This window comes from Leucopleurus acutus (genome assembly GCF_964270905.1).
Source record: "Leucopleurus acutus genome assembly, chromosome: 21".
Classification (NCBI taxonomy): domain Eukaryota; kingdom Metazoa; phylum Chordata; class Mammalia; order Artiodactyla; family Delphinidae; genus Leucopleurus; species Leucopleurus acutus.
In genome coordinates, this window is record NC_139163.1 from 2,228,106 (window position 1) to 2,241,306 (window position 13,201).

General features: G+C 38.1%; 1 long non-coding RNA gene across 1 annotated transcript in view; it reads right to left on the bottom strand.

Annotated features, from left to right (window-relative positions):
• Positions 1-13,201, bottom strand: part of LOC309977642 — a 918,540-nt gene that overhangs the window by 564,967 nt on the left and 340,372 nt on the right. Inside the window, exon 2 of the long non-coding RNA XR_014327083.1 lies at positions 12,526-12,562. This is a non-coding gene — a long non-coding RNA (uncharacterized lncRNA). The remainder of the gene's footprint in view (positions 1-12,525; positions 12,563-13,201) is intronic.

The window sequence follows — 13,201 nt, forward strand, 5'->3', positions numbered from 1 at the left end:
CCTCCTCACCTGGCTGATAGGAATGGCTAGAGGAAATAGTGTCTGCTTGTCCAAAAAGAAAAAAAATAAAAAGAGCAGAAAGAAACCTTTTAGGTCTTTCAAACAAGAAGTGAATATGGGTGTTCCACTGGTAATATCTTTGTTACTACAAATGATGGCTATGTGCGCTCGTACAATGTAAATCAACAGTTGTTGAAGTGAGCTGAAAACCCAGCATTCTGCATGTTCAAGACGACCCGTGGCCTATAGTAAGCAAAGCAGAACATTAATTTATGACTAGTTTTAGTCTCACCCTTTTTGACTACTTTTACAAACGTTTCATGAGGCACACAATATATTAGTATAAAATACATGCAATAGATTTATAAATGTTCTTTTATGTTGGGTATGCATTCTTAAAATATGTTTACTAACGGAGTTCCACTGTTGACGTATATACAGATACCATGGTTTATATACAAGGTGTCGATCAGCTTTACGGACAGGCTGAGATCTCTGACTGCAATTTACAGTATAACTAAAACAGTCATTGTGGGAACGCTGTAAATAAATCATTAGGATGATGACTGAAATATGAATTTCTGTTACTAGCTTATGTGATTATTAGGAGCTCTGCTTGAAGGCCTAATGAGAAGAAAATGTAAATTCTTACTAATAATGCCTGACTCTTGCCCCCCTGTTATCCCAGATCAGCTTACCTGCTATTCCGTAACTGGTGGATGGATCCCTCCCAGGCTAGCCCATACATCATGTCGACAGGACTGGGCAGAACACTGTAGACTCCTTTTTACTGAGCCACATAATGATCTACTTCACATTTTTACATCACCTGGCAGGTAACACAGATTTCCCATCCATGATGTCAGTACTCACAAGCCTCTTGTTTCCTGGGATTCTATTATCCCAATTTCTCAGCAGCGATTTCAAGCACTGACTGCACTTTCCATTCACACTGTTGGCTTTCTGAGATCTTGCCTTTCTCCGTGGATTTTACTTTCCTGAAGGATTATGACGACCCTCTCTAATCTTCAGAATGCACGCCTCCTCCGACTAGCGCTGTGCCCTGCACACAGCAGATCCTTCATCTCTGCTTGTGGATGGCTTGCTTCATAGTCTCCAGTCTGACTTTCTTCCTCTCAGCCATGCCCAGGGCTTGAATGGGCCGATCTCCTTCTTCCACAGAACTCTTACCTTAAGCCAGTGGCTACCTGAAACCCCACAAAGATTTCTCTGACTCTCTCTTCTTCATTCCTCACTGTCTATTTGTAGTTTCCATTTTCTAAAACAGACTTACTTTTTAGTCCATATTTGTATTGACTTCACATACTTTATTCACATCCACATCACCAGCTCTTCTGGAAACGTTTATCTACATCGCTGAGATATAGTTAATTTAAGAAGTTATCACGGAATGTTTAAGTCTATGGTTTATGCTGGTGAATGTGAATTCGGTTTAGCAGTAATCACTTTTTCATTTAACCAATGTGTACCCTGTACTTGAAAAGAACAAACAAGCTAGTTGCTGCAGAGCTTAGGTTCTGGGGGTTAAATTATATGTGAGGTTGTACCCAAATAACTATGATACCAAGTGGACTGAATGTTGTCTTTAAAAATACTCAATGTGTTTTCAAGTCCAAAGGAAGAAAGAGAACGTACAACCAATGCTGACAAGTTTAATAACAATGAGAATGATTCGTGAAGTCTCTACCTGTGCACAACACTTACTAAAAACTCAATTAATAAAAAAGAAAAAACCTCACTCCCTATGTTTTGCAAGCATATGATGTTTTAATAATAATATTTAAGGCATAAAATAGAATAAGTATTAAACATAAATACAAATTAAATGTTAAGAGTAGTAGCAGAGAAGTGAAAGTGATGAAAATTTAATATTTCTCAAGCTGTCCCTCCTTACTTACAAGTGATTTAGAGATGTGAATACGGCAGACAACCCTGAGCAATTGAGAGTCATAAAGAAAATGGGTATTAGGGGAATTCTACTGCATTGAAGCACCCTGGCATTTTGTTCAAGGAGATGTTAGGGCTTTGAAAATAATGCCATTGGTTCCCTTTAGCAAGATGTGGCTTCAACATCCATAATTCAACTTACCTGTTCCTTCAATTACAGTGATTCTGCCGAGAGGTTTGGCAACCACATTCTCCACAGGAAAACAGAATGACAACAGAGAGAATGTTCTCAGGAAACTGCTTGCCAGCCTTCCTTCGACACTCTGTCTCAAAGACTGACTTCAGGGATACAAGTTATTTTCATTGTAACTGCTTCCCCCTACCTTGAAAATGCCATTTACGCAAAATCTAGGAGACTAAGGTAATTAACACTCTCTCCCCTATATTTTAACTATTTAACTGGAGATAGTTACCCAGAATTTATACCTATTTAACATTTCATGATTGAACAGAAATGCCTATTATGGCTTCCAACCACAAGTGAGCCTTGACAAATGAGTTCTCGAAAGTGCCATGCAGATACCTGTTCCTTTCACAAATGTGTACAGAACAAAATCCTAAGTGCGTGGGAATTGAAATGCTCTGGCACGTAATATTTATGCCTTTAGGGTACAGAAAAATTGGCCAAAAGCCAGTGTCTAAATAAATATTCATTGTTTCTACCCTAAAGGCACTTCGATCATATCTTACTAATAAGGATGTTGTTTAGAGGTGGCATTACAGAGGTCAGAGCCTAATGAAATAGAACGTTTATCTTGTTTCCTCCTGAAGAAGTGAGCAAGAAATTAAGACTGTACAATTTGTTGCCTAAATGAATAGAAAGGGTCCCCAAAGTGTCAAAACAAATAATCTACGTTAATTAGTCTATGGCTGAACTGTCAGAATATTGATGCTCTAGATTTTCTAGGGCGAAAATCTAATTATAAAGGCCAACGTCTCTTTGAATGTATATTTACATCTGTGTAAATGATCTGTTGGAACTGCTATTATAAAATTCCTAAAAGCTTTCTTGAAATTGTGTATTTGAAAAACGTTTCACGCTGTCGTTCTTTAGAAGCTTCTGAACTAATTGCACACAGACTTTTTGCTCTGGCCCGTTCTCTGAACAAACCTGTTCTCATTCAGTTTTGCTACCATTGAGTAGTAAAACTTTTGTGGTCCATGCTTCTATGTGGATTTTGATCATAAGAGAAGCTACAACTGCCAGCTCAAAGAAGTAAAGCGTATTTGAGAACACATATGTGCTACACCATCTGCCTTGCTAGTCTCCAATACCAGGCAAATCAATGGCTCTCTGTAGCTGGGCAGTGGTCTTGGTAGAGGAAAAAACTTCTGAGTTTTGAAGGCTGACATCAGAGTGGGCAACTGTATCCTCCTATAAACGTGTCTTCTGCATCACCGGACATAATATTCTGGACTGATTTGCTGACCGAATCAACCACAGAGCTGAATTTGTCTGACATGTCCTACATTCTCAAATAATACACAGAGGTGAGGCCTGAATCAATTTCAGGGAGTTGTCAGTTTCCCCTCGAAGAGAATAATATATGATGTCACGATTTCGTTATATGTTTTATATGACATGTGTGAAGTTATCCTGATTTACACCTACAAACAATAAAATCTCTGCACTGAGGATAAATAGTACTCGGAAAGTTGGTTGTTTTAATACGTATGCGGTCAGGTATTTTTACTTCTGCAAAATATCTTTTCCGTGTCTGTGCATTTTGTACTTAGTGTAACACTGAGTGTTCGGTAAATTAGGTCTGGAGCTAAGTAGTTTCTAGATTCTTAAATGGAGTTGCTTACATATAAGGAACACCCGTATTTTAGTATCGTGTAGCTAATTCGGAACTCCAGAACTCCTTAGAGAATTTACAACTTGTCTCCTTACTTCCTTCAAAATATTTACTTTGTGGTGGTTTTATTTTATTTTGCATGGAATCAGAGGTTTTATTCTAGACCATTATTGCAGAGGATATAAATAATGTAACACCGTTTAACATAAATGTATCTTAAAATATGTTATAGTTTTCATATAATAAATATAAAATCAAAACTACAGCACTAATGCAGCAAAAAGTTGAGTGCTATGATAAGGCTAAAAATCATTCTACGTGCTACATATGAAATGAAGTTCCACTCTCTCCAAATTTATGAGCTAACTGGAGGAATATTAAAACACTTCCAAATATCAGTAAATATAATCAATGAAAACTCGGGGATCTGTACACTACCTGAAATGGGGGTTCACAGGGGGATAATACAGGCAGAGACTGGACACAGGAAGAGTCATAGAAGACAGGCTGAAATGAGCAAATGCACTTTGGACTCATGAGCAGAACAGCCTTTCTGGAGCACAGGGTCAACCTACAGGGTAGGAAGTTGACATTTAGAAAGATAGGCTAAGGAGGGACATCGAATGCCAATGTAAGACCTTTGGACATGAAAAATACACACTGTCAAGCAAGTGGAAAAACTCTTTGCAGAGATTATCTTAGCAGTGTCAAGAAAAATGGTGTGGAGTGTAGATGGCAGACTGAAGGCAAAATGGTTAAAACTATGTTGCACTATATGCAGTAAGAGTCATACGCAACAGTTATTAATAAGGAGTAATGTTGCAAAATATCTGAATCTCACAGTGAAACCAGAGGCCAAGAAGGACCTAGAAATACTCAAGCAGATCTTTCAGCGACGAATGTAAGAACTCTTCACACCTTGCTAAGGTCTGGTCTCAGTGTGCTTAGAAATTTAATCATCTTCCAAATCCTTCCAGGATTCCCAGCGAAGCAGCACACATGCTCATCTGGTTACATAAAGCTTTCTGGAAAGTAAGTTCCAGATTTCTAAACACTGTAGTCAAGATATATGTTTGATTGAGAAATATTTGTATGTATCATGACCAATGCCCACATTTTTCACAGAAATTCCTGAGCTAATTTCAGGGGACAGATTACAATTTAACTTGCACACTTAATGGCTAACGGAATACATGGGAAAACTTGCCGTGGGGAAAAGGCATGGTTCAAAAATAGATATAATCCTCATCCTGAGTGCTAGGAGAATAACCACTATTAAGTGTTTCTCAAAATTTAGCAATGAACATTTCACATAAGAAGCAAATTGACACTCACGCCTAATTTTGATTTAACTTACTTTTATTGTAATATTATTTATCTATGTATAAACAGAAAATTAGCCCTGATGACTTTTTAAAAATTCATAAATATAACTATAAAGCCTATACGATTCAAAATAACAGGCTTAACGGACTTGAGGATATGGGGAGGGGGAAGGGTGAGCTGTGACAGGGCGAGAGAGAGGCATGGACATATATACACTAACAAACGCAAGGTGGAGAGCTAGTGGGAAGCAGCCACATGGCACAGGGATATGGGCTCGGTGCTTTGTAACCGCCTGGAGGGGAGGGTGGGAGGGAGGGAGACGCAAGAGGGAAGAGATATGGGAACATATGTATATGTATAACTGATTCACTTTGTTATAAAGCAGAAACTAACACACCATTGTAAAGCAATTATACCTCGATAAAGATGTTAAAATAATAATAATGACAGGCTTAATATATTATCACCGATGATGTTGTTTATATGAAACTAAATTGCCACTTCTAAGTGACTGCATTGCTGAGTTTTAGCATAGAGATTTTTGTAAATTTCACGTGGCTGTGCTATTATTTGTCATGTAATAACGTGCCAATTCTTCGAACAATTTTCTACATTCTAAATATACTGAAATTTTGTTTAGCAAAGCCTTCTGGGTTTCAAATGTCTTTAACATTAACACACTATTGCAATGATCTCTCTCTCTCCCCCTCCTACTCTGATTTCTTATTCAATCACAGCAGTACAATTTGAAATTGCAAGGCACCCAAAATTATAAGGTGTTTAATTAGGATCTCATTGATATGTCATATCAATATATTTTAAGAGTATACAGAATAAACACTCATAGATATACGCTTATTCACAAAGATCTCATAGGAAATCCATGGGCCCCGGAAAACAGATCTGAGGATGTCCAATTTCTGAGGAAACTAAGTTTGAAACACACCCACAAAACATTAAAAGTCGTGAAGAGAAGAGGTATTTTAATGGCTTTTGTTCATTATTTGTTTTCCAGGAACAGTGATTGATTTTTGTGGTTAATCTGAGGTAGAAATGATGAGAGAATGTGTGAGACGAGGATGCATTAGACGAAGATTTTACTTTTTCCTTTGCAAGAGCTGCTGCCCCCAAATACACATTTTCCCCAGTGAGAACAGTGTTTATAATATTTATAAAGCACTCCAGATTTTCATTCTGTAAATCTATTCTTTCTGGGCTTTTAGCCAAGATGTAGAAACATGTTGATAACTCTGGTGACAATTTTTGTATCATCCAGGTCATTATTATAGTTACAGATAAAGTACTTGAGTTGTATGCAATTTATAATTCTATTTAACAACAGCAAAGCAAAGCCTGAATTTTTGTTTTATTTCTATTTCAACTGCTTCTGTTCTTTGAGAATATAAAGACGGGCATTTACATGATTGAAGACTGGCCACAACAGTCAGTCTTATGTTACTGAAGGTGGGTGAGAAAAATAAAAGTTTGAAGGCAATCATTCAGCTCTTAAACAGGAAGTTGCTAAAGGACACGGTTTATTAATTAATTCTGCAAATACTCCAGTATGGCTCAGAGCGTCAGCCCCAAGTGTGCTTATGCTGGATTCTCTCGGTTCTTCCGCTACTCCTTCAGGAACCTAAGCTTCCTGTCCTGAATAGGGAAGAGCTGGTATTTGGGATGACCGAAGCCTGGACAGATGTAAGCTGAAGGATTTCTAGCCCATTGTCCTCCAGAGCATTGAAGAGCCCTCTGGCAGCAGAGTCTCCATGGCCCCACCTGGCCTGGTTTTTAGGCATAAAGGATCTCCTATTGCTAATGCAGCAAAGTGGGTTGATGGCCCTTTGAGGAAACAAAACGGAGGCTGTACACTGAGGAAACCGTAGAGTCTGGAGATCCAGTGTCTCATTCTCAAGCAGTAGGACTTAAAAGTGACTGCTGAACGGCTTGAGGTACCACAGAGCTAGAACAGCCAAAGGACGACCCATAGAGAGTGTTTCTTTGATTACAAATCTGCAGCACTAATAATAAAATACCATTTGGAAACTAATTCTAGTAGTTCACTTCTGGGAGTTTATCCCAAGGGATTAAAAGAGGTGCTACAGAGGTGCTCATGGCACTGCCACTAGTCATGGAAGATTGAAAACAAGGTCAATGTTCCATCGTGGTGTGTGTGGTGCATGAAGTTCTCAGAATGTGGTAAAATGATGCTGAACGGCACGCCAGGATGTTCAAGACATACTGTAGAGCCCGATGAAAAGCAGGCAATAAAAGAATTTCTAAACTACAGTACGAGTCAATGTCCCGACTAGAAACAGATGGCGCACTCAAGTTAGGACAATTCTCAGATGGCTTAAGAAAGGACTATTCACAAAGATACGTGCGCTTCACAAAACCCATAGGGTTCCACAGGAGAAGGCTTAGCTCGCCAACCCCAGTGTGGCAGGAACAGGGAAGCAGCAGTTCCTAGAACCCAGGGAGCTGTCTAGGGAAGCCGCAGTGGGAGGAACTAAGCTTCGGCTGAGGTTGCTGGGAGCAACCTTGGAAGGAAGGAGCCAGGGAAATAAGAAGCTGATTCTTACCCTCCTCTCTCCTTCTGGTCTTGCAGGGCTCTCACTCACTGAACCGAAAGAAGCTGGAGGGCCAAGGAGGCCTTGGCGCCTCTCGGGACAGAAAGATGGAATGAAATTCATCTATCTAAGAAAAGGACTGAAATATACCAGCACAGGTGTAGTCAAATTTTTATAATATAAATGGATCCATAAAAAAGGAGGAGAATACACTGAAATGCCAGTGGCAGTTTTCTCGAGGGGTGGTGTGATGGAATTATGGTGAATTTTTTTTCTTTAAATTCAACACAGGGCAAAGGCTACAGCTGGTAATGTTTCTACAATGAACATTTCATTGTTGAAACGGAAGTTTACCCATATTCATTTTATTACAGAATCCAAGTTTTACTATCTATACTTATTTTCAATATGAGGTTTTTATACTGGTTTCTTTCTTTAAATAAAGAAAATGAATCACTGGGAATGTTGAGGACAGACAGGTGGTTCACGCACTTCTCTCAATCCTTTCTTAGAGCTGAGTGAGACAAACGTATTCGCAGCAAGGTAAACATAAAGGCAAATAATAATACGTAAGAAAAAAGGAATGAATGTAGAGTTTTATTCTACACAGAGTGAAACTCGCTAAAACATAATCCAAAATATTTTGGTTTTTTGTGCTTTAGATATTTACCTGAAACAGTGATAAAAACTTAGGTCTCATAAATATGCTAATGATCAAACTGCCAGTGAAACTATGTCACCAGTTGGAAGGTATGAAGAAGCACAGAGCTAGATTCAGACTGAAAGAAGTACTGTAGCCCAAGAGAACTTGATACAATGTCCTTCAGACACCTCCAAATGATTGGGAGTAACGATCAAAAGGAAAAGGAAGACCACCGAACAGCGCGAGGAAACCGATGGTATACAACGTAGCTTTTAAAAAATGTGTGCAAGAGAGGACATTCTAGATGTAGAGAAACAGATTTTTCAGTCTTCCAGGAAAAATTGGATGATAAAAATGAAATTTTTTCCACAAAGGTTACCTTTAGTTCTGAGCGCTTCTCATATAGTTACAATCCTCACAATACACAGACACTCCTACCCAACTCGTAACGTATTCAAGATAAACTCATTGCTTGGATAATTACCTCGAGAATGACCCTACTCTTAACGATCATTTAACCTCACTACCGGAATTTATCAAAATTAATAGTTATTTTTTAAACAATCAAGAAGCAGATAAAAGAAAACATCCATTTGGCCAATTAGGGAGAATTTCTGTTATGACAGGTGTAATTGGTAAAATCGGTAAGTTTGGGGTCAAGTAGAGTTAAGCAACCCATTGGATCATTACACTCACATAGATCAAAGAACTGAGATGAAAAAAGGTATTTTCTAGAAGCGTTAGAACCCAGCAGTCATTTTGCAGTAATAATAGAAAATAAATCCACGTAAAATTTTGAGATAAAAATCAACAAATATTCATAATTCTCAGTTCTTTATTATTAAAGCAGTTGGAATGACATTTAAAATTTTCTCTGGGGAATCCACCGCCTTTTTTTTTTCTCGCCAGAATTAGTTAACTGTGCCCAACAAAATGTAGAAAGCAGGGTCTTCTACTATTTCGTCAGAACCTTAGCAATGTCATATACATATTCCATTGTTTAAGCAGAGAATTCTATTTAAAAAGGAGTTTCTCATTTATCATTTGTAAAGTATTTTCTTTTTTGGCTTTCTGCTACAAAAATTTCTTTTTCAAAACCAAGCTCCCTGTCAACACTGAGTTTACCCTGGCAAGCAGCCTAGTGAAAGTCTGGCTTATTGAAGAGCTGAGCCACATGACCACATGCAGTACATTTTGTTTGGTTTTCTTTTTTTCTCCTATTTCCATACATATGAATAAATCCGTAGAAGAAAAACAGCATATAAATTGCTTTTACGTGATAGAATAATGTCTGCCTACCTGGACCGTACTGGGTGTCAGAAGCCCTAAGTATTAACCCATCTTTGCTCTTCCGATGGGCCAAGTCACCTCATCCTGTTTTCTGATCAGAAACAAGATATGACACCTCCCAACCTTAATGGAATTGTTTAGCTAAGGTATATGAAAATTTGTGACAAGTAAAACAATTAAAAACATAAATTATTCTTAAGGTTTTGAAAGAAACTAATAAAATATAAGGGACTGGGGAACAGAATAGAGGAGATTTAAAATGGATACAGAGGAAAACATGTTCACAATTTTCAGAAAAGGACTGGATATCAATCTCTGTCAGTTTAAAGTTTTTTTATAGGCAGTGAGAGGGGAAAGAAAGCATGTGAATGAGAAGTCATGCACGCACGCAGAAGCTTCACAGTAAGGATGGAGAGGAAGCAACCCTCTTTTTTATAGTTTATAGGGCTGCCCGGCAAAGATTTAATGGCCTCAAGTGATTCCCCCTGCCACAGAGAACATCACATTCCCCTGTATTTAGGTTAAACCATTACAAAGCTCATTAAAATGTAAATATTACCTAAGAAGGCTATTAAACCATTTTCAACTATTTAACTATCCAATTACCCAGCAATGTTTTAATAGAAAGCATCCTGAAAAGGAGGTGTTTTCCTAGATAATGGAATAAAAGAAGCAAGAACAGGGCCCTGGTTCCAAGCTTCAGCGTCCAATCGTCTCTTGGTATCCAAGTAGGGAATTGGTTCCAAGACCCCCCCAGATACCAAGATACACAAATGCTCAAGTCCTTTATATGAAATGGGGTAGTAGTTGCATTATAACCTACTGCGCATCCGGCTGTATACTTTAAATTATCTCTAGATTACTTTTGATACCTAATACAATGGAAATGGTGTGTAAAGAGTTGCCAGTGCACAGCACATTCAAGCTCAGCTTTCTGGAACTTTCTGGAATTTTCTTTTCCAATGTTTTTGATATGCAGTTGGTTGAATGTGCAGATGCAGAACCCTAAGTAGGAACACTGAAGGAAAACCAAATTTTTAAGGTATCTGAAGAGCCACTATACAATGAGAGCTGTTTGTGTTCACGAATGCTTGTCGGACAATCCCCTGGGTCTATACATGGACTCCAACAACAGAATAAAATAAAATCTTTACACAGAGTTTAGCAAGACACTACACCTTTATGTCCAAAATGTCAACATCCTACCAAGTCAGCACAGCCAAACTTTACATACACAAAAGAATTACTGTTTTATCAGACAGAGCAATAAGGAGTTTGTCCATAGTAAGAGATTCACTCTTAGAAAGCAGGGAACTGACAAATCACTTTCCGGCATCTTGACAGCAATCTTGCAACATAGGTATGATTACACCCAGTTTGAAAAATAGTGAAAATGTTCCAGAGACGTTAAGGAGCTTATCTGACGTTGCTCAGATGGTAAGAGCTGGAACTAGGTCTACAAGTGAATTCTAATTGACCCCAAAGCCTGTGTTCTTTCCACCACAGCTTGTGCAGGTACACGGGGAGCTGGAACAGGTTTGAGAATTTAACTTCTTTGGGTTGTTCTCTGTGCAACGTGGTCTGAACACTGACCACAACTTGGATATCACACATTTATCTAGTTAAGATTAAACATTAAAAAGACTTCATTGTAATTTTATCATAGCTAATCCCCACTATGACAGGGAGAATTTGAACTGTGCTTTTGGAAATACCTCTTGGTCACTTAATTATGGGCTCCAACCATGACATCACATGACTTTGAAAAGGAATAGTGTTTTTTTTCCAAAACACACTTCTTTGCTAACTGAACAACTTGGCAGGTGGTAAATCAGGCTAATATACCAAGATCACCAGACCACAGAAACACAAGCCATATAAAGAAACAACTATTAGGCGGCGAAAAGAAAGATAATTTATGAATTTACTCATCTTAACAACATAACTACGCAGAAAGCTTCTCGGTTACTATAACCTGCAGCAGGGTTCAGTGGCCCAGAGACAGCGAGTCTCTCTTGTTACAGCATCCACAAGTGTAAAAGTAAAAATGTGAAGGTAGTCGAACCAATATACAGAAACAAGTAAGATTTGGAACCAAGATCAGTGAGAGAGATCGATGTGTGCTACGCGGGCCGCTGAAGGGCATCATTTGAAGACCAAGGCCATGGCTTTTCAGAGAAACGGAACCTCTGTGCCAGGTACACTGTGATTAATAACCCCGTCATGATGTCACTGCCTGACGAAATGCTTCGAGAAAGGCAAGTGGAGACACAAGACCACGTCCTGGTCATTTCTTGTTACACAGTAAGCACAGAATATACTATGAATATATACTAGGACTATATTAGGACTATACTAGGATTCTTGTAAATTTAAATACTAGAATGAATCAACGATGTAATTTAAATCACAGTTAAACCCAATATATTACTAACATTTTAAAAGTCTATGTATTCAGTGAAGAATATGTATAGTGTTATTGTCAAATACTACTGTGAAGATACAACCATTTTCCACTTTCAAAATGACAGAGCCAACCAACCAAACAACAAATAAAGACCAGTAACAAAAATAGCAACCACGCCCCAACCGGCTGCTAATTTCCATGAAAATCGTCAAAACAAAATCAGAACTGAAGCAAATGTAACAAAACTAAGCTGTGTTCTTTGTATCTTACTTCAACAGGTATTTCTTTGAAAGTCACCAGGTTAATTAATTATTCCTACTAAAACAGGAAAACGTGCCAGTCTGTCCTTTATGTGCAATGTCTCCACCACGAACAATGATCTGGAGCTTAAGATAATGAACACCATATACCCTTGCCTTTGAACAACACAGCTGTCAGCCATGCGACTTTAAATTAACAGGCTCTGTGAAGCTATAAATCAGAAACCATGATGATTTTATAAAATATTTCTTAAAAGGCACTTACCTTTTCGAAGCAAAGCACACTGCTGGCAGCAAACTGCCTGTTAAAATAAAACATATCATTTATTGGTCTCCAGTAAATAATACAAAGGATGATGCATTGTCATACGTAGCACAATTATAGGCCAACTTTAAAAACTCTTCCTGATCTAACTGAGTTTCTTTTTTACTAAAAATTAAAATCACCTCCTTGGCTGTAATAAATAAATGCCTTTCTGTTCCGTGCATGTGCACTGAAACCACAGAAGCTAATGAGTTTCATGTTTGAGAGCAAAACAGAAATTACGGGGCACGTTATCCAGGTCATGGCTGTAGATTTCAGTACCTTCCATTCACTGATTGTAATGAGATGCCCAAGAGTTAATGTCGATGAGGGAGGTTTTAAGGGTTAGGTGTCACAGCAAATTTCATTTTCACTAAATAAAAATAAAGCACCATCACATAGAAATTATTAATATAAGATGTACTCTTTTCAAGTTTGCATTTGTTATTTGAGTGTCTTATATACTTCTCACCAAACTGCATTAAAATCTGGGAGATTTTAATTTACAATACTTCACAACTATCACTGAGATGAAAGGAAGCCATGGTTCCACACGATAGGCAGCCAAGATTGTACTTGAAACAACACTGGCTTGAATCAATATAACATTTAATCCTAATCAGAGTCTGGGACATAG